Source organism: Microtus pennsylvanicus, chromosome 16 (genome assembly GCF_037038515.1).
Source record: "Microtus pennsylvanicus isolate mMicPen1 chromosome 16, mMicPen1.hap1, whole genome shotgun sequence".
In the NCBI taxonomy this organism is placed as follows: domain Eukaryota; kingdom Metazoa; phylum Chordata; class Mammalia; order Rodentia; family Cricetidae; genus Microtus; species Microtus pennsylvanicus.
The window spans coordinates 30,370,724-30,390,760 of NC_134594.1; the positions used below are offsets into that span (position 1 = coordinate 30,370,724).

A 20,037-nucleotide genomic window follows, 5' to 3' on the forward strand; every position below is an offset into this window, starting at 1 on the left:
CCCTGGCTCCTGGTTTGGGTCTCAGGGCTAGAAAGTACCATGGAAGATCAAAGGTGCTAACTTCCTGGTGGCCAGGAGGCAGAGAGACTGAGAGGGGAAGAGACTAGAAGGAAAAACCAAAAAACTCTCCCAGGGCATGGCCACTGTGACCTGCTTTCACCCCTTGAGGCCTGTGTCCTGAAGTTACTAACACTACTTCATAACCCTTTAAACTATACTCCTGCGAACAAAGCAATCCATCCAGGAAGCCAGAGCCCTCTGAGTGGCCCCGGCTCTAAGGACGGCTACACAGAGGACTCAGCCTCAAGGAGACGGTACGGATGGAAACTGTAACAAGTGGTTAGTCCCTTAGACTTCCAGAGTTGAGATTTCAGCAAGTTGGGGCTAGTGCCATAAAGTTAGCCTATGGCTAGTGCAGCCAGTAGCAACGCCCCCTGGGCCAGGGCAGCCATTGCTCTGCATGTCCACCTTCCCTCTCCACCCACCAGCCCACTTCAGACCCCTCAAGTCTATTGAATTTACACTCTAGACACTCCTAGTTGTCCTCGGTTGACTGATGTCATGGACTTTTTTTTATCTGCAACATTTGAAAGCATTAAACATTATCTTTGAAAATAAAAAAAACTAACAGTATTAAATTAGCATACTAAATAAAATACTTATAAGTGTGCAGTTTGAAGAGAACTGACAGATGTATATATCCATATAACCAATTGCTATAATTAAGATAGGTATAATATATGGACAATTAGGATAGAGATTTCCATCATACCAAAGCTCCCTCTGTGCCTATCTAGGTGGCTCCTCTACCTCCTCCCCAAAGCAATTCCAGAAGTTTTATCTGAATCATTTACAGCTGCTTCCCTTTTCCTTACATCTGGGTTCTTTGCACACAATTTTTGAAACCCATTCACATTGCTGTACACATGAAGTGTGTTCCCTTCCATTGATCGGTAGTGTTCCTTTGAGCTGATGAGCCTTGATCTCTCTAGCCATCTGCCGGCTGCTGGATGTTTGTGGTGTTTCTGGGTATTATGAAGCGAGCCACTATCAGCTATAACATACATACACTTGGGAAGATGTGCTTTCATTTTTTTTATAGGTAAGAACCTAGGAGTAAAATTCTTATTTGGTCAGTATATGTTTAAGAAATTGCCTGGTGCTTGCTTCTGCAGCACACTAAAATTGGAACAATACAGAGAAGATTAGCATGGCCCCTTTGACAAGCAAATTCGTGAAGTGTTTCATATTTTAAAAAGAAAGAAATTAGCTGATTTTTTTAAAAAATGAAAACGATCTATAAGAGTTCCACTTGCTCTTCCTTGCTGGTCTGTAATTTAGGCATTCTGGTGAGTGTGCATTCATATCTCATTGTGGTTTTAACATGAACTTTTTAAAAATTATGTGAAGAACGTTTTGTTCTACCTTCAATGGTGGTGCACAGATTTAATTTCAGCACTCTGGAGGCAGTAGCACGTGGGTCCCTGAGTTCAAGCCCAGCCTAGACTACAGATTGAATTCCAGGACAGCCAGAACTACACAGAGAAACCCTGTCTCAAAACAAAACAAACAGGGCTGGTGAGATGGCTCAGTGGTTAAGAGCATTGCCTGCTCCTCTGAAGGTCCTGAGTTCAATTCCCAGCAACCACATGGTGGCTCACAACCATCTGTAATGAGATTTGGTGCCCTCTTCTGGCCTGCAGGCATATATGCAGACAGAATATTGTATACTTAATAAAATAAATAAGTATTTTAAAAAAACCAAACAGACAAAAAGAATATTTGTCCTTATTTTCAATCCTCTATCTTCCCTATTTTATCTTTAAAAATAAAATTTACATATATATATAAATGTATAGATGTATAATATATAATTGTATTGCTATGTTAATAAATTCAACACTTGTTATTTTCAATAAATTAATAAATTAGCTTAAGTTTCCCTAGTTCCTATCTGGTAAATATTAACATAAAACGTAAGCCACAGAACTGGAGGGCTCCTCAGCAATTGTCAAGGACCAAAGTACCAAGGATGATGATACAGGCCTATAATCACAGCAACTTGGGAGGCTGAGGCAAAGGGTCAATCCTTATGAACTGTGAGCTCAAGCCTAACCTGGGCTACACAGGGCTGCACAGCCAGTTTATAAATTTAAAAGCAAAACAAGCTCAAAGGTGTCCTGAGATCAGAAAGTGTAAGAACCACCATTCAAAAGAATCTAAATGTGTTCTGTGCATAAAAGATACCGACTTCATAATACGGAGGTGCTGGCAGAGACTAAGAGCACATAAACACCACAGATATCACTACAGCGGCTTTAAGCTTTCTCTTCCACGTTACCCTCTCAAACATTCCACTGGGAGTACTTCTCATTAGCAGAAAATTGACACAGGCTTCAGGGAGCATCAGAAGCTAACAGAACTTGACCACACGTTTATCTCTGATCAGATTTTGCTACTGCATTTTGTCCAAGTTTGTTCTAATAACTAAGTTAGCTTCAGATTTGACCAGCTCAGAGAGCCCCACACCCAAAAGCACACACATGTAAACATGTGCACTTTACTCATCTGTAATATTTTCTTAGGGTTGTACGAATTCTTTGTGCTTGTTGGATATCAATAAACATATTTAGTAATCAGACATATTTAGCGCAGACATTCTCTCGCTGTGTGAGTTGCTTTGCGGTTTCTTAGCGCTTTATTAACAAAGCATAAACTTTTAGAGCCAATGAGGTCCAATTTGTTGGGTTTTGCTTTTGTGATCTGTGTTTTATGTGTCTCTTAAATCCCCGTCTGCCTCCAAACCGGGAATGTTTCCCCCAGAAGGCTGCCTTTTACGTAACGTGGTGCTGCTTCGTATTTCGCTGCCCTAATTTATCTTCCCACGGTCTGTTTCTTTTTTCTGGTCCTTCTTATCTCTCAGTCATGAACGTTTACAATTTACAAGCTTTCTCTCTCTCTTTGATTATAACTACTGTGTATCCTTCAAAGAAGGCCTAGATGGCAGACGAAGTGAAGGCGTGATAATAGAAACAGCAACCCTAGGCGGTAGTCAAACACGATGTTTAAAGGAACGAGCTAGAGGGCAGGCTGCCTGCGCTCGGATTCCACTTCTGCGACCATCTGGCTGTGGTACCGGGTTGCATTTTACACGGTAAAAGAATTCACAAGACTCAGTAGCATTTCGTACTAGGATTTTCGTTGCCGCCGAGGACACAAAGCGAAGATGCAGTGTGTGTTCACAGGGTACAGAGACTGGGCACGTGTCCTGAAGTTCTTCTACTCCCAGAGAAAAGTGTGTCAGCAGGTGGGAGGTGCCTCTGCTGAGGGAAGGCCCTGAGTCTTAGGGCCCCAGGCTTTTGTGTGGGGTTGGTATCATGGATATATCCTGCTACACAAGCCTGCTTTGGCAACCAAATCCCAGGACCCAGCAATGAAACCAAGTGACATTGTCTAGCAGCTTCTTCTTCTTTTTTTCCTTTTGAAGATTGTAATCTACTTTAGGTACTATAGGAGGCAGGTGGGAGAGGCACTAGCTGCAACAAATAAGCCATCAGGCCTTCTGTTTTAATGTTCTTGGGTTCCCAAATTTGGACAAAAATGTACCTCTCTTTCACTGCTTCCTTCCTGGTCTCTATCTTTTTTTTCCCCCTGAAAGTATCTGAAGTAGAAACTGAGATGGTGTGGGGTGGCAGGCTATTTGTTTATTTCAGGTTATTTTATGGTTGTTTCAGGAAGTAGAAATATAGAAGTGAAAATAGGAAAGAAATAAGAAAGAGAAGAGATGGGCCAGGAGGGAAGGAGTGATCTTGAGCTACTCACTGCTATTGAGGATAGCAATCCCATTGGTCAGCCTCTGAGTGCCTAAGAAAGGGCCCTCCAAAGGGGAGGGGCTGGGCCATTTGACCACTGATTTTGTCTTCTGCCATTTGAGGGATCCAACTAAGTCCTCTATTTGTCTGTAGAAAAAAAAACTGAGAGATGAAGTTTGGACATTTCACAGGATAGCTCCCATCAGTACACAGAAGACACACACAGAGAGAAAGGGAGAAGAGAGAGAGAGAGAGAGAGAGAGAGAGAGAGAGAGAGAGAGAGAGAGAGAGAGAACAGGGGTGAGCCATGAGCATAACATGCAGATCACAGAAAACAGGAAGGGGCTGATGCCAAGCTTCCCAATTCTGCACATCACTTCTTGGTACATAGGCTGCCAGTTTGAAAGTCTCCCAGGGCAGAGTGGGAAGATCTGAAGAACTGACTCCTCCAATCTTGTTTGTTTGTTTGTCTCCTTTTATTTACCAGTATTATTCCAGGGCGAGGGGTTCACACCATTTCTGGAGGTACTACAATACTAGGCCAGCACATGGTTTGTCCAAGAAAATCCCCATTCCAGTTTCCAGCTCCCAACACCCATTTAATGTATTTTCCTCAGATAGAGGATCTATCATTTAGTCTTGGTTGTTGTTGTTGCTGCTGCTGCTGCTGTTGCTGTTCTCCTCTTCCTCCTCCTCCTCTTCCTCCTCCTCCTTCTCCTCCTCCTCTTCCTCTTCCTCCTCCTCCTTAACTGGTCCCAAACTCAGAGATATCAATCTCCTTCTGCCTCACAAGTGCTGGGATTAAAGACCATGCCAGGTTTCAGTCTTGGTTCTTGACAGGCTAACATAATTTAAATTGTTCCAAATGTTCCCTGTGAAATTATTTTTTCGTCCTGCAGACTCAGACAAAACTATGCAACAGATAAAACCAGAACTGCTCTCAAGATCAGAGGAGCATGCCAGTCCCTCCATTCCGGTGAGTGGCGTCAGTCTAGGGGATGCGAACCACTTTCATCAGGATGCCACAATTGGATTAACCACTTTCCTCATGTTGGCTGTTAAGTGTATTGCCGTTTCTTCGTACTTACATGTTAATAGTGTATCAATCAGCTCTCTGTGTGCTACTTTGCATACTGTTTACTAAGATAAACACCATAACCGCAACTAAATGACTAGAGAGTAACACATCTATGAACTATTTTGATCCATGTAGATTCATTTTTCCCCCGAAAAGTTACAGTTGACCTATGTATAGTCACTTCAATCATGTATGTGTTGGGCAATATTTAAAAATGTTCATTTTAAACCCACTCAGCTCATTTAGTGCTACCAGTATGTGCCTGGGTGGTAGGGCCATCTATCAGGAGTTGGGTAGCCTTTCAAGGGTCACATCCTTCAAGAAAACACCCTCCCAGCAGCCACCAACTGCTAACAGCTTCTCAGCTAATATTAAATTGGAAGGGAATAGTGATGGGGAAGGGGATGGAAGGGCAGGAAAGGGAAGGAACCAAAGAGACAGATTTGCTCAAAGCATATTATATGCATGTATGAACTTCTCAAATAATAAAAACAAAACCTTTTAATGAGGACATGAAGTTGGGAATGGATGGGGAGGTGGAGTGGACCTGAGAGTAACTGGGGAGAAACAGGGGATAAAATATGATCAAAACACATTGCATGGAATTCTCAAAAGATTAATAAAATATTTTTAAAAAAACTCTCAATGTTAAAAGTTTAGAAAACAAAATGTATAACCACAACTAGATGACCCACAGTCCTCAAAACCAAGCTATAAACATTTAATATATTTTTATAATGTTAGTTGGTTATATATGATATGTATTATATTTGATGAACAAAACATAGACTTTTATATCCTGACTTCCTAATTTAGTATAATCTTACATTTTCCAGAAAAACAATTTTAAATGTTTGCAAACTCTTGCATCCATATCAGGAATTGTATTTTCCTGCCATTAATGGAGTTTGGCAAGTATAAATATAATAATTTTGTTTTCCTAATATCCTGGAGAGAGGCGGTTTCTGGCTTCATGACAACGGTCCAATGACGTTAGAGCTTTAGTCACCGTGGCTCTCCTCTCTTGGTCCTACATAGCGGTTGCAGTGAGCAAGTTGTCTAGCTTTTCCTGGGGGAACAGCTTGCCTGCAGCGCCAGTTCACAGGAGGCAGAGACGGGGAAATCGGTCAAAAGTTCTAGGTCAGCCTGGACTACAGAGAGACTTTGGCTCAAAAATAAACCAGTCGGTCACTCAACAAAGGCACCTGCGTCTAGACAGCAATTCTAACACTTGGAGGTTCCACCTGAAGCCTCCTGCTTTTAGTTCATTGACCACAGTTTAATGAAGCAGACGTTAGGAAATGCAGTGTTACTAACTAAACATATTTCGCACCAAACAATACAGGGGCTTTAGATAACAGAAACAAAACCAGAATAGGATAGAGATTGGGCAGCAACAGTTCATGCTACACCATCACATGGATGTCATGTTTTTATTAAACCAATCCCGATGGTATAGAATTAAGTTATTTTTCCCCTAATTTTTACCACTTCATCGATTAATATGTTAGGTGTTTCTCCAGAAATGTCTTTGCATATCTTTTATTTTTTTTCATGATAATAAACATGAAACATTTCCAGAGAAATGTTTTTAGTAGTTTAAACTCCTGCCATGGAGTAACAGAGCTTGCATGCAGTCTTTCTGAAAGTTGATCATTGGATACTTGCTTTCTGACCAGCTTCAGACATCCGCTCAAACTCTTTTCTGGTTTTTTGAGACCAGGTTTCTCTGTGTAACAGTCCTAGCTGCCCTGGAACTCGTTCTGTAGACCAGGCTGGCCTCAAACTTACAGAGATCCACCTGCCTCTGCCTCCAAAGTACTGGGACTAAAGGCGTGCACCACCACTGCCCGGCTACTCTTTTTAAAATTAGTATTCACGAACATCAGAAAATGTAATTGATCTTTAAATAGAATGCCGAAATGGCAGTTGTGAAGCACTATGTATTGTATTTAATTTATTATGGAGGAAGGAAACAAAATCTTGGAGAACGAGCCCTACAAGAATAAAGATACATTTTTTAAGTTGTGTATTCCTTTATCTGCTCCGTTGGAGGAGCTTCTAAGATGGTTTTGATATCAGCAACCATAACAGGCCACAGGAGACAGGATAAGAAGGGAACAGCTGGCAAGATGGTGTTAGCACACGCCTGTAATCCCAGAACTCGGAAAGTAGAGGCAGGTGGATCTCTGTGAGTATGAGGCTAGCCTGGTCTACAAGACCTAGTTCCAGGACAGGAACCAAAGCTACAGAGAAACCCTGTCTCAGAGAAAAAGAAGAAGAAGAAGAAGAAAGAAAAAGGAAAAAGGAAGGGAACAGCCATCTGAGACCCTATCAAAGCCAAATACAAAATCCCAAAATTAAATCTACTTAAGATCTTTCCAATATAACCATTATCTGAGATATGGGTCTTACAACAGCCGTCGCTGCTCTGCTGACTGGAGCAATGTAAGCAAAATTTTGAAGCTTTCCAATGGAATAATGGAAACAAGCAAAGCTGGGTCACTGCACCGGGCTCCTCCACCTCCTCCACGGTCCTCAGAAGAAGACACATTTGAGACATTGAGGGTTGTATTCAGTTAAAATGTTCTCTGAGTGTATAAGTCAATCCATTTCTGATCAACTAAGTCGTAATTTGAAGTGCATTTTGGAAACTCCAGCAACAAGAACTCATAATAGATCCTGTTGAGTTTACAGTGTGGGATCAAAAAGTGATAGCAGAAAATTGTAGTAAAAGAGATTACTTTGGAAACCAGGAAATCATCTAGTAATTCCTTTCTTGTAAGTATGATTTGTTTTTGTTTTTTTTAGAGACAGGGTTTCTCTGTAGCTTTAAAGCCTATCCTGGAACTATAAGTATGGTTTTAAACATAAGTTTTCATTAAAGCTAGGCATGGTAGGTTCTCAACTCTATTAAAATCCCAGTGTGCGAGGGTGCTGGAGATGTAGCTCAATAGTTCAGAGCATTTATTCTTATTGCAGAGGGCCCAGGTTCAGGTCCCAGCACCCATGTGGTGGATCACAATTATCTGTTACTCTAGGTTCAGCTCACACACCATCTTCTTCCATGTGCGGTTATAAGGCATGCATGAAACACATACACACACATGCAGGCAACAAACAAACAACAATAGAAAAACCCCAGAAAAACAAGACACTATACACATAAAATAAAAGTAAATCTAAAATGAAAGCCAGAAGGTCCTAGTCAAACATTATGCAGACATTAAGAGACCACGGATGTCAGCCAAGACTACTATACCCAGCAAAACTTTCACTCACCATAGAAGGACAAAACAAGATATTCCATGAAAGAACCAGATTTAACCAATACCTAGGCACAAACCCAGCCCTATAAAAAATACTAGAAGGAAAACTCTAACCCAAGGAAGTTGGTTACATCAATAAAAATATAGACACTAGATGATCTCACAGCAGCAAATCCCACAGAAGGGAAAAGCACACAAAATAACATTACCAACAATGAAAACTAAAATAACAGGAGATAGTAATAACTGGTCAATAATATTCCTTAATATAAACAGACACAACTCAGCTATAAAAAGGCACAAGTCAACAGATTGGATATGAAAACAGAATCCATCCTTATCCTGCATACAGAAACACCTCAACCTCAAAGACAGACATCATCTCAGGGAAAAAGATTGGGAACAAGTTTTCCAATCAAATGGACCTAAGGTGTAGCTATCCTAATATCTAACAAAATAGACTTCAAACTAAAATCAATCAAAAGAGACAATGAAGGACATGTCATATTTGTCACAGGAAAAATCCATCAAAAGGAAATCTCAATACTGAACATCTATGCCCTGAATACAAGGGCACCCTCGTATGTAAAGGAAACACTTTTAAAGCTTAAATCACACATTCAACCCCACACACTAATAGTTGGTAACTTCAACACTCCACCCTCACCACTGGACAGGTCTATCAGACAAAAAAATTAACAGAGAAATAAGGGAACTAACAGATGTTATGACTCAAATGGACTTAACAGATATCTATAGAACATTCCACCTAAGCATAAAAGAATATATCTTCTTCCTTTATTTCTTCTTTTACCCATTGATGCTTCGGGTGAGCACTGTTTAATTTCTGTGTGTTTGTGGGCTTTCTGGAATTAGAGTTGCTGTTGAATTTTAATTTTAAGCCATGGTGAGCCAATAAGATACATGAGATTATTCCAATTTTTAAAATCTGTTGAGGTTTGTTTTGTTACTGAGTATGTGGTCAGTTTTTGAAACAGTTCCATGAGGTACTGCTTCTTTGTCAAAAATCTGGTGTTCATAGGTGTGCAGATTAATATCTGTGTCTTCAATTTGGTTCCATTGTCTGCCTGTCTGTTTTTATGCCAATACCAGGCTGTTTTCAGTACTATAGCTCTGTAGTAGAATTTGAAGTCAGGGATTGTGATGCCTCCAGAAGTTCTTTTATTGTACAGAATTGTTTTGGCTATCCTGTTTTTTTTTTCCATATGAGTTGAGTACTTTCGAGGTCTGGAAAGAATTTTGCTGGGATTTTGTTGGACATTGCATTGAAACTGTAGATTCCTTTTGGTAAGATTGCCATTTTTACTAGTTAAGTCTACCCACCCAAGAGCATGGGAGATCTTTCCACTTACTGGTGTCTCAACAGGGGAATCTAAAATGGCTGAAAGACATGTAAGGAAATGCTCAACATCCTTAGCCATCAGAGAAATGCAAATCAAAACAACTCTGAGATTCCATCTTATACCTGTAAAAATGTGTTAGGATCTGCTGCTGGCTTGTCCTGTCCCTTTCAAAGACAAGCCCTGCCCACTCCTCCTTCTGCTGAGGCAAGCAAATCTTTTGCCTCCAGCCTGAGCTCTCTCTCCTTCTGTCCCTCTTCTGAAGAGGTAGCTGCTGCCTCTTCTCCTCTTCCCTGTCCTTTCTCCCTCTCTCTTTCTGTTTCTCTCTCTTCCCCCTTCTCCCCGTTCCCTTTCCCTTCCATAACCCAAACTTTCACTGCATGGCGTGCCTATCCGTCTCTCACATGCTGTGGCTCCTCGGGTGGGACGAGCTGCCCCACTGACCTGTCAAGGTCTCTTGCCTGCCTGGGACCCACAGAGGCCTTGGGTGGTGGGACTGACTGCCCCTCATGGCTCAACATGGTCTGCCACCTGCTGCTGCCCTTAAGCATAAGAATGGCCAAGATTAAAAACACTGATGATAACTTATGCTGGAGAGGATGTGGGGTAAAAAAGGGATCACTCCTGCATTGCTGGTGGGAATGCAAATTGGTACAGTCGCTTTGGATACCAGTATGGCGATTTCTCAGAAAATTAGGAAACATTCTTCCTCAAGACCAAGCAATACCACTTTTGGGTATATATCCAAAGGATGCTCAATCGTACCACAAGGACATGTGCTCTACTATATTCATAGCATCATTTTGTCATAGCCAGAACCTGGAAACAGCCTAAATGCCCCTCAACCAAAGAATGGATAAGGAAAATGTGGTACATTTACACAACGGAGTACTACACAGCAGAAAAAAATTAATGACATTTTGAAATTTGCAGGCAAATGGATGCATCTAGAAAACATATTGAGTGAGGTAACCCAGACCCAGAAAGACAAATATCATATGTACTCACTCATAAGTGGTTTTTAGGCATAAATCAAAGCAAACCGCCTACAAATCACAATCCCAGAGAACCTAGACAACAATGAGGACCCTAAGAGAGACATACATGGATCTAATCTACCTGGGTAGTAGAAAAAGACAAGATCTCCTGAGTAAATTGGGAGCATGAGTACCATGGGAGAGGGTTGTAGGGGAGGGGAGTGAAAGGGAGGGTAGCAAAGAAAAATGTATAACTCAATAAAATCAATTAAAAAACTTTAAAATTTTTTAAATTATTATTTTTTAATTTCAGGGAGCTTTAGCTTTTAGAACACATAGTCAGTATCTTACATAGTGCATCTCTGGATTCCTGTGAACAAAAGATGCAGACCTTCACAAAAAGCTCAGTGTATGAAAAGATATTCAATTTTCCCAATTCATTTAATTTAAAATTACACTGAGGTAAACCTCATAATTATCAATTTGACAAAAGAAGAGTTTTACGAAACAAACTGTGCTTGAGCCTTCAGGATAAAAACTATTAATAGAACAGGTTTGTCCAGTCCATTCGCAAATTCACAGTCTAAGAATATACCTGGGAAACTTCCCTCTTTTGATCTACCCTCCTGAGCTACTCTGTCGCAGTGGATATTACGCCTTGACGGTAGAGGGCGCAAGAGGGACACTGCAGAAGGACAAGGGCCAATTTCTGGTCCTGGCGTGCTGGGTTCGGCTTTTATTTTGCTGCTCTCGCAGAGCCTGTGGGGTAGACCATGATGGATCAGGTAGTGCCAGAGTGCCCATTCTCAGCCTGGGTCTAGCGGCCAGCTAGTGGGCCACGCTATGCTCCAGGTCAAACTGTGATGATTTCTGTGGGTTGGGTGCCAGAAAGGTGTTTCCTGCTAGCCCCCCAACTGTAGACAAGATTAGTGGGAGACCCATCAAATTTCTCCTTCATCCAGTAGTCTGCAGTCACGTTTCCAAATGGTTCCTCACCTGACAGGCGGTGGAAGTTGCCTTGGTACCCTTCCCCTACACCGGGGCATTCTTTACAGAGGGTTTGGAGAATTATGGTCAGCTACTGAAGTCTAACTCACCACCTGTTTTGGAAGTAAAATTGTTTGGGAACACAGCCAGGCCTGTTTGTTTACGCACCGTCTATAGAGCGTTTTCATGGCTGTGACAGAGACTAGGACCAATCCATTTACAATCTGTCCGTTTGTCGAAAACGTTAGCCAACCTTTATAGTTCTCTACTTTTTTTTATGTTATTCTATCAGGGCTTAACAGTTTTTTTTTTTTTTTTTTTTTTTTTTTTTTTGCATTAAGCTTCCTCTGTTTTAATGGCTGTGTGGTTTCTATCTCCATGTGGTAATTCCTCTAATGCAGCAAAAATACTCACACTCGGGGATATTGATTGCACTATTGTTTGTCAGTGTAAAAATACACATGAACACCGTAAGTCTTCTGCCATGGAGACTGGTTAGTGAGCTATAGTATCCACATAGTGGAGAACTCTGCAGCAGGGAAGGTGGCTAGGAGACCTCTGTGAACCGATTTGGAGTGACTTTTAGGGTGCCATTAAGAAAAAAAACACAAAAAACATGCATTTTATAGTATGCAATGTTAATAAGAAAGGTTATTCCTTCTAATTGAAGCCTACAGATGATAAGGCAGAAGCCAACAGCAGGCACCTATGGGCTAACACTGGAAGGACTAGGAGGGGATGGTACTACAACTGTATCTTTTACTATGGAGTATAGCAGTCTGGCAGAATCATCTAACACAAAACCTGTTTTGTAATAAAGCGTTAATAGCTCGCGTGGCTAATTAGGAATTTCAGCTCCATGATGGTGCCCAGGGGCACGAGAGACTACTGTTCCACATATCACCGCTTCGGGAGAAGATCAGAGGTCCAAGTATAGTTTCACCAAGTTGAAAAATGATGCGTCATGAACATGAGGACTCGAGGTTAGCCCTCAACACACATGTGAACCAGCTGGGCATGGTGGCTGGCCCTCAACACACACGTGAACCAGCTGGGCATGGTGGCTGGCCCTCAACACACATGTGAACCAGCTGGGCATGGTGGCTGGTCCTCAACACACATGTGAACAAGCTGGGCATGGTGGTACACACCTTTCATTCTAGTGCGGGCAATGGCGATGTCATGCAGGATGGTAGCAGGTGCTCGCTTGACACCTGAATCAGTGAGCACAAGGTTCAGTAAATAAAATCTCTTTGTTGACTCCCCATGGGAAGCCTTGCCCTCTCTGAGGAGTGGGTGGGGGGATGGGAGGAAGAGGGCAGCGGGAGGAGGGGAAGGAGTGGGAACTGGGAGAGTCATATAAAATGAGAAAAGTTTGCTTAAAAATAGATAGATAGATAGATAGATAGATAGATAGATAGATAGATAGATAGATAGATAGATAGATAAGATGCCCTGTCTCCAAACATCAGGTGAAGAAAGAGTAAAGGAGATGACTGATGTCAATATCTCACCTCCGTGTGCATGCATGCATCTGCACACGTGCGCACATACACATACACACACCCCACAATCCTTAGCTACACCACCCAAAGTCAGGGTCCTTTGAGGGTGTGTGTGTGTGTGTGTGTGTTTATACTATAAACACTGCTTTCTACTGGTGACCATGTGTCTCCATCATGAACTTGTGAGTTCTTGGAGGCAGAATAGTTATTATCTGTTGATTATCAATTCTCAGCACCTGAGTAGGAGCTAGACTGATGTTTATCAAGACAGAAGTTTTTTTTTTTTATTAGCTCGTAAATCCTTTGTAAATTTATATAACACTATGACAAGCTGCGATAAGCAAACCTGACTCAGGCTACCTGAGTTCAAATACAGTTTACTGAGTTTTGCGAAGTTCCTTGAATAGATCCTTAGCCTTCCTGCCTGGTTTCTGGTTGTGAGCAGGAATGTGACTAGCACTTGCAGGACTTTCTTTGGGAGGAACCCAAGGAAAGGGTTGGAGGGCGTGTGATTTCCTGAGGGAGGATCTCAAAGGAAAAACATGGAGGTGTTAGGGTTGAGAAAGAGCAAGGAGCTCTATGGCCTCAGCTGGGGTCTAATCCTAAACTAATCCCCTGGAGGCTTGAGCTTCACCAAAAGGCAGTCCCACCCTGCAGCAAGGGCCTGAGTCTCTAAGTCATTAGTTCCTGAGTATCCTCCAGGGATAATAGCCTCAGGCGGCTCCTATTGGACTGAAAACAACTCCCTGGAGAAAGAAGAGCTGTAAACACTTAGCAACCAAAGCTTACTGCGACTGGGAGAAGGGGCGGAGCGCCTGCCTGGTAGAGGAACGGGAGGTCAGCAGCACCCACTGCAATCACCAACTCACAAGGGCATGGTGACTGTTCAGTGTGACATTACACAGACAGCACACAGAATTACATATAACACACTTAATTGAAGCATCTTTCCAAACTCTTTGTCCTTAGAAGATGCAGAATATAAACCAAATCCACAAACGTCAGCTATTTTTATTATCTTATTTTATAGCGCATAGTAAGTGTTCAATACACGGGGGAATGAACGACACGCGCAGAAAAGTATTTGTTACGTCTCTCTAATTAACTTCTATATTCCTTCCTTATTGCCTGAAGCAACATTGTATCTTGGACCTTGCATTATCCTGTGGACAGTGAGTTGAAATGAGACCTCTGAATCTTTTGAAGACCCTCTGCTATGTTTTGATTTTTTTTTAATCCACGCCCTAGGTACTTATTAGTTTGGGTGGTACTATTAAGTTTGGATGAGGTCATGGTGAGGAGATCTGGGAACATCTGACCCACTTGCTAATTAGTCTCATTCCCCATGATGAGTAGGTAGACAACGAAGAGAGGAAAAAAACCCAGTAGCACCTGCAATATAGCAGGTGAGTCCCTGTGGAGACCTGACCTGACACAGTGGCTAGAGTTGGATAATTGCCTGTGTGGCAGCTGGCTCTGCTTCTGATGTTGGGCCCCAGCACTCCAGGGCCAGCCATCAGGAAGAGACCTGAGATGTGAAGTTGAGCTAAGCAACCCCTGAGGAGCCAAATAAATCCAGGGAGCGTGCAGCTCTCAGTGGCGGCTAAGGGGTTGGAGTGCTAGGGGTCACGCCCATATCAGTAGGGTGACCTGGGAGATCTGCGTGAGCCTTGGTAGAGCCTGATGTCCTGGCATATAACGCCAACTGTGCAAAGGACAGCAAGGTGTTTCACTTCCTCTCGTCCACCCCTGCACAGAGGAGCAGCACTTGTGGTCACTGCAGACTCAGGAGAACAGAAGGGAGAGCAAGCTCAGGCGTGCCACAGCTCTAGTTACCCGAGGCCAGCACGATACAGATCTCTGTACTTGCTGACCACACTGAAATGTGCTCAGGGAGAAAGGCAGTGGTCTCCATCTTCAACCTAGGCTCTCAGTGCAAACCTTGGGAGCTCCGAGGAGAAACAGAGCTGGGGAAATGTTCAGTAGACCATGCCCAAGTCTGTCAACTGGCTCCGAAACGGCACCAGGAAGACAGGATAAAGGATAGTTAGTTCACTCTAAGGGCCAGGACTTGTCTAACTGTTCAATACACTAAGAAAAGCAGAAATACCAGCAGAGTAAGGGAACCACACACAAATCTTTTAAAGCCTTCCCTGTAAAGATGCTGACCAGACTAATAATAGAACCGGTGAGGAGAATGCTACACTCCTTCCATTTAGAAAGGAAACATGTCTGAAAGTTATTTCTTCTTTAAAGAATATCGGCATTTTCTAAATGAACGACCAACTATGTGATGCTAACCTCTACGGTTACACAGGTGAGGGCACATCCAAATAGCAAGGTCCGACTGGAACTGTTGCCTTTTAAATTGTTTTCCAGATTTTGTCTTTGTTCTGGGGTCCCTTGTAATCTCACTACAAGGAGAGATTTCAAGGATATCTTGGACATTATTAGTTACTTGTTGAAGAGTGGGGGGAGAAAAAAAGAGCAGAAAGAGGAGAAAAAGGGAGAAGAAAGAGAGGGGAGGAAAGGAGAGGAGAGAGGAGGAGAGAAGAGGAAAGGAGAGAAGAGAGGAGGAGAGGAGAGAGGAAGAGAGTAGGGGAGATGAGAAGGCATATTGGTTAGGATAGGCCAGGCTGTGCTATGGTTATCAAAATCCTAAACCTCAGGGAGGCTGGGGCCTTGTGACTCTCTCCTGGATCCATGACAGGATGTTGAATGGACTCAGTTTTGTGCAGGGTTTGAGCAGGTGATAAGAGATGCTGTAAGTTCAACAGACCGGTGTCCATGATATGAAGCCCAGAAGAAAACATTCTACTCCTTCCCCTGGCTCTTACATCCTTTGTGCATTCTCTGCTATAATGTCCCCGAGCCTTCCAAGAGTGATGTAAACATTTCGACAGTCACCCTTATTCTCAGCACTATGACCAGGTATGCTTTCTTCCTCAGCTTTTTTTACTGTGTTCCTGTCTTCAACAGACTGAATGATGCCAGCCACACCGGGAAGGGCAAACTGCTTTACCTAGACCTGAGTTTGGATCTCTATGACCCACATAAAATCTGGGCAGGAATAATGAATAGCCTGCTTGTAATCACAGTCCTCAGAAAGTTGAGACCAGGCATCTCTGGGGCAAACCGGCTATCTAGGGCAGTTGAAAATACAAGGTCTGGGTTCAGCGAGAGACCCTGCCTCAGAAGGTAATGGGAAGAGCGATCTAGGAGGACGTCCAGCATCAGCTTGCTCAACCTCAGGCCTCCACACTCATACACATGGGCCTACATATATGCAAACATGCAGATACACACACAAAACACATAAATAACTTCAAATAAGTGATGAGAAGAAAATAAAATATATATGCATGCACATAGTATAGTGGTATTTCATTTGCATTTTAATAAATAAAGCTTGTCTGAGGATCAGAAAAGTAAAACAGCCACTCTGGCCAGCTTTACAGACCAGGCAGTGGTGACACACACCTTTAATCCCAGTAGCCACACTAGCTTGCCATAGAAACCAGGCAGTGGTGGGGCATGCCCTTCATCATAGAACTAGAGAAGATTATAAAACAGGAGGACACAGCTCTCAGGCTCGGTCTCATTCTGAGATTCCTGGAGGCAAGATTGACATTTTGGGCTGAGATAGCGGTAAGAGCCAGTGGCTGGCTGTTTTGCTTTTCTGACCTTCAGGTTGAACCCCAATTTCTTTCTCTGAGCTTTTATTAATCATGCTTCAACATAGCACTGTATATAGCTTATTAGGAAAGAGATCTTCTATGTCTTCAATCGTGAATCCGGTTGTACTTATAGTGTCTCATTCACCCTCTCCCCCATGCCTCTTTCTTTCTCTCCCTCTCCCCTCCCAGTTCCTACCTGAGTGTTGTGATTACAGGGATGTCATGAGGCCCATCAGAAGGAAAATCCTCCCTCCCTGTACTACATCATGAACTCAAGGCGTCATACTCACTACACAAGCTCTCTACCACTGAGCTGCACCCCAGTCCTTGTCCTAACTCACATCAAGTCCGAAGTCCCTGCTTGTGAAGGATGAGAAGTTCTTAATTTAGGATGAGGGGAGATCTGTGGATGAGTGCTGTGGTCACCAGTGAACCATGAGGGACACTGTCACCATGATGGGTAAAAGTACATTTGAAATCTGTCCTGGTTCAGACTGGCATTGGTGTCTAAGGGTTCACCCAGGGACAGGACCAATACTTTCTAATCACTAATACATTTGATGACAACTAGATGGGATGTCTGAGTTCTAATAATTGGCGCCCAGCAAGAAGAGGATCAATGGAAGTAGTCGCAGAAGAGTCCTGTCGCTCAGACTATGAAAGGGCTAAGAAGGTTGTTAATGACCCATTCATTCAACCATTCAGTTTTCAACACATTTTTTATTAAGATCCTACCATTTCAGGCTGTGGCGGTACACACCTGTAATCCCAGCTCTTGGGAAATGGAGGCAGAAGACCAGCAAATTCAAGTCAATCTGGGGCTACAAAGTTCAGATCATTAGAAATAACAAAGCAAAATGAAAACCCAAACCAAAACAGTCATACATACCATGAGACAGGCTCCATAGTTTATGTTCAGAAGGCAAGGATGAGCTCCCAAAGATATTTCCCTGATAGAATTTATATTGCAACAGATCCAAGCTGTGATTGGCAAATGGGCCTACCTGAGAACTACAGCTTGGCTACGAAGTGTGTCTAGTTATCCACGCTGCTCAGACATCACGGTGGCACCTGCACTTTTATGAGTTAACAGAAAAAAAATCTTTAAGATCCCATCCAAGTGAGAAGATAGATGTCTGTAATCTCAGCACTAGGGAGGTGGAGAGGGGAAGATCCCAGGCTCTCAAACATCAGCCAGCCTATCCTGGTTATAGCCCAAGAGCACCGAGAGCTAATGTCTGAAAATAAGGTGAAGGCACCTGAGGAATGACACACGCTGTTGGCCTCCACGCGCATGCACACAGGTGCATGCATGCATTCTCACGTTTGTTCACACACAGAGATGGGACAAGAGTTGGGGGTGAAGTCCTAGAGAACCATCAAAAGGTTTCGTCAAAAGGAACGAAAGCGAGGTAGTACTGGCTGAACACGGTTGGGAAACACCGAGCTATCTGGAGTCCCTGGCTAATAGTTCAGCTCACCTACTACGCCATGCAGCCTACATCCAGAGAAAGGAAAGCGCAGACACGCTGGTCTTTCCCATACTCTTACTCCACCCCATCTCCAATTTCCAGCCATGAAATCCATCCCAGGGATGGCTCTTTGTCTTGCTGGCTGAATTCTGCATCTCCTGTTCCCATCCACGGTTGAATGAGGTTCATTGTCTTATTCTAGGTATTTGACCACTTGAAGTACAATTTCCGCCATGAATATTCTTGGGGCTAGAGCTCCAGGCCTACCCACCTGCTCTGCTTTCTTGGTAAAACCTGCAGCAGCAACCTTTAAAAGAGGCCTAATCATTTTGCCATCAACCCATGGCTCTAGGGGCAAGTCTGTTGCTATGGCAACATGGATGATCTAGCAGGCACACGGGCTGTCACTCTGCTTTGGGACTACTAGGACTCAGGGAGGGGAACATCGGCTTCCTTTGGGAGATAACAGCACTTATGAGCCAATTATCAAAACTGGGGACAAGATACCTCCCTCACCCTGGCCTAGCAGGCCCTGTGACCCCTCAATCCCACTCCTTTCGGGGGCTTCTTCTATTCTTGCCCCTGGAGAGATTTGGAGGGAATCCAGAGAAACTTCCAGGGTTCATTATGCAACTTCGAATGTGCATGTTGATTCTCTACAGGGCCAAGGGGGATGACATTTGTCTTCCTTCCTATCAGGGTGCAACCTGATACTCTCTGAGAGCAAGGAAAGGAGGTTTTTGCCCTCAAAACAACTTAGAGACACAATTGCTGTTTGCATTGACTGCTCAAGATGCAAAGTCTAAGTGTGCCCTTCGTGATCCCTTTACCTCCGTGCTCACTTGACCTCCGTGCCCACTGACCTTCATGCTGACATGACCTTCATGCCACCTACCTTGGTGCCCATGTGACCTCCATTCCCACATGACCTTTATTTATGCACATTTAGCATGTATGCCCACATTCCAACAGACCTAGTTCTGTGACGTCATTTTCATGAAGTTTTGGACACCATTTTATATCAGTCTTCCATACGTTCTTGATCTTTCATCCCTCTGACCTTCCAATCTGAGCATCTTTTTCTCTAACACGTATTTAGCTCCCATCTTCTCCCCATCTCTGCCTCATACCTTGCCTCTCTCCCTGAGGACACTCTCTCTACGGGATGATCATGTGACAATTATCTCTTTTTTTTTTGTATTTTACTTACAGGATGGGTTGTATGTCTATGGGGAACATTATACATTGCATGTAATAAAGAACTAATACTAGCTTTATTAAATAGGCACCACCTTTCTTCACATAATACAAAATCTGAGCTGATGATAGTGATTCAGACCTGTAATCCCCGGACTTGGAAAGCTGAGAAGAGAAGACTGGTGCTAGATGGGATACATAGTTAGTTCCTGGCCAACCTGAGCTACAGTGTGAGACACTGTTTCAATTTCCTCCTCACCCCTGCACAGAAACACATGATATCTGCGTTTAAACAACTGTCTATTGGTTTCGTTGCTGGTGTCAAGGAGGATGCACACTCTGTTCTTTGCCCTTCCTTGGCCTCTCAGGATCTTTCTTTCTTTTGCCTTTGGGTAGTTTCAGCCAGCAACTCACTCAGAAGTGCCAAGGACACTGCTGTCATCTACAAAACAATTGCAGATTTCTAAAGCTGAGCACTTGTTTGTTTGGCTCTGATCCGGCCAGTGCTTTAATGATGGTGCGTCCACCACTACTTTGGTTGCATTGGCACATCATCTGTTCTCCGTTGTCTCCCAAACACCCACCGTCCTCCTTCCCGACATCCAACACGGACTTACTGGACAGGATTCCACACTCCCTCCTATACGCCACCTGTACTGCCCTAGATTTACGTGTTATTGCTTCCATTAGTCTAAACCCTGA

The 20,037-nt window shown here is 43.2% G+C and overlaps 1 pseudogene; it reads left to right on the forward strand.

Moving 5' to 3' along the window:
- Window positions 1-1,159: 1,159 nt before the first annotated feature.
- On the forward strand, window positions 1,160-1,254 carry LOC142836677 (U6 spliceosomal RNA; annotated as a pseudogene).
- The last annotated feature ends 18,783 nt before the right edge of the window (window positions 1,255-20,037 follow it).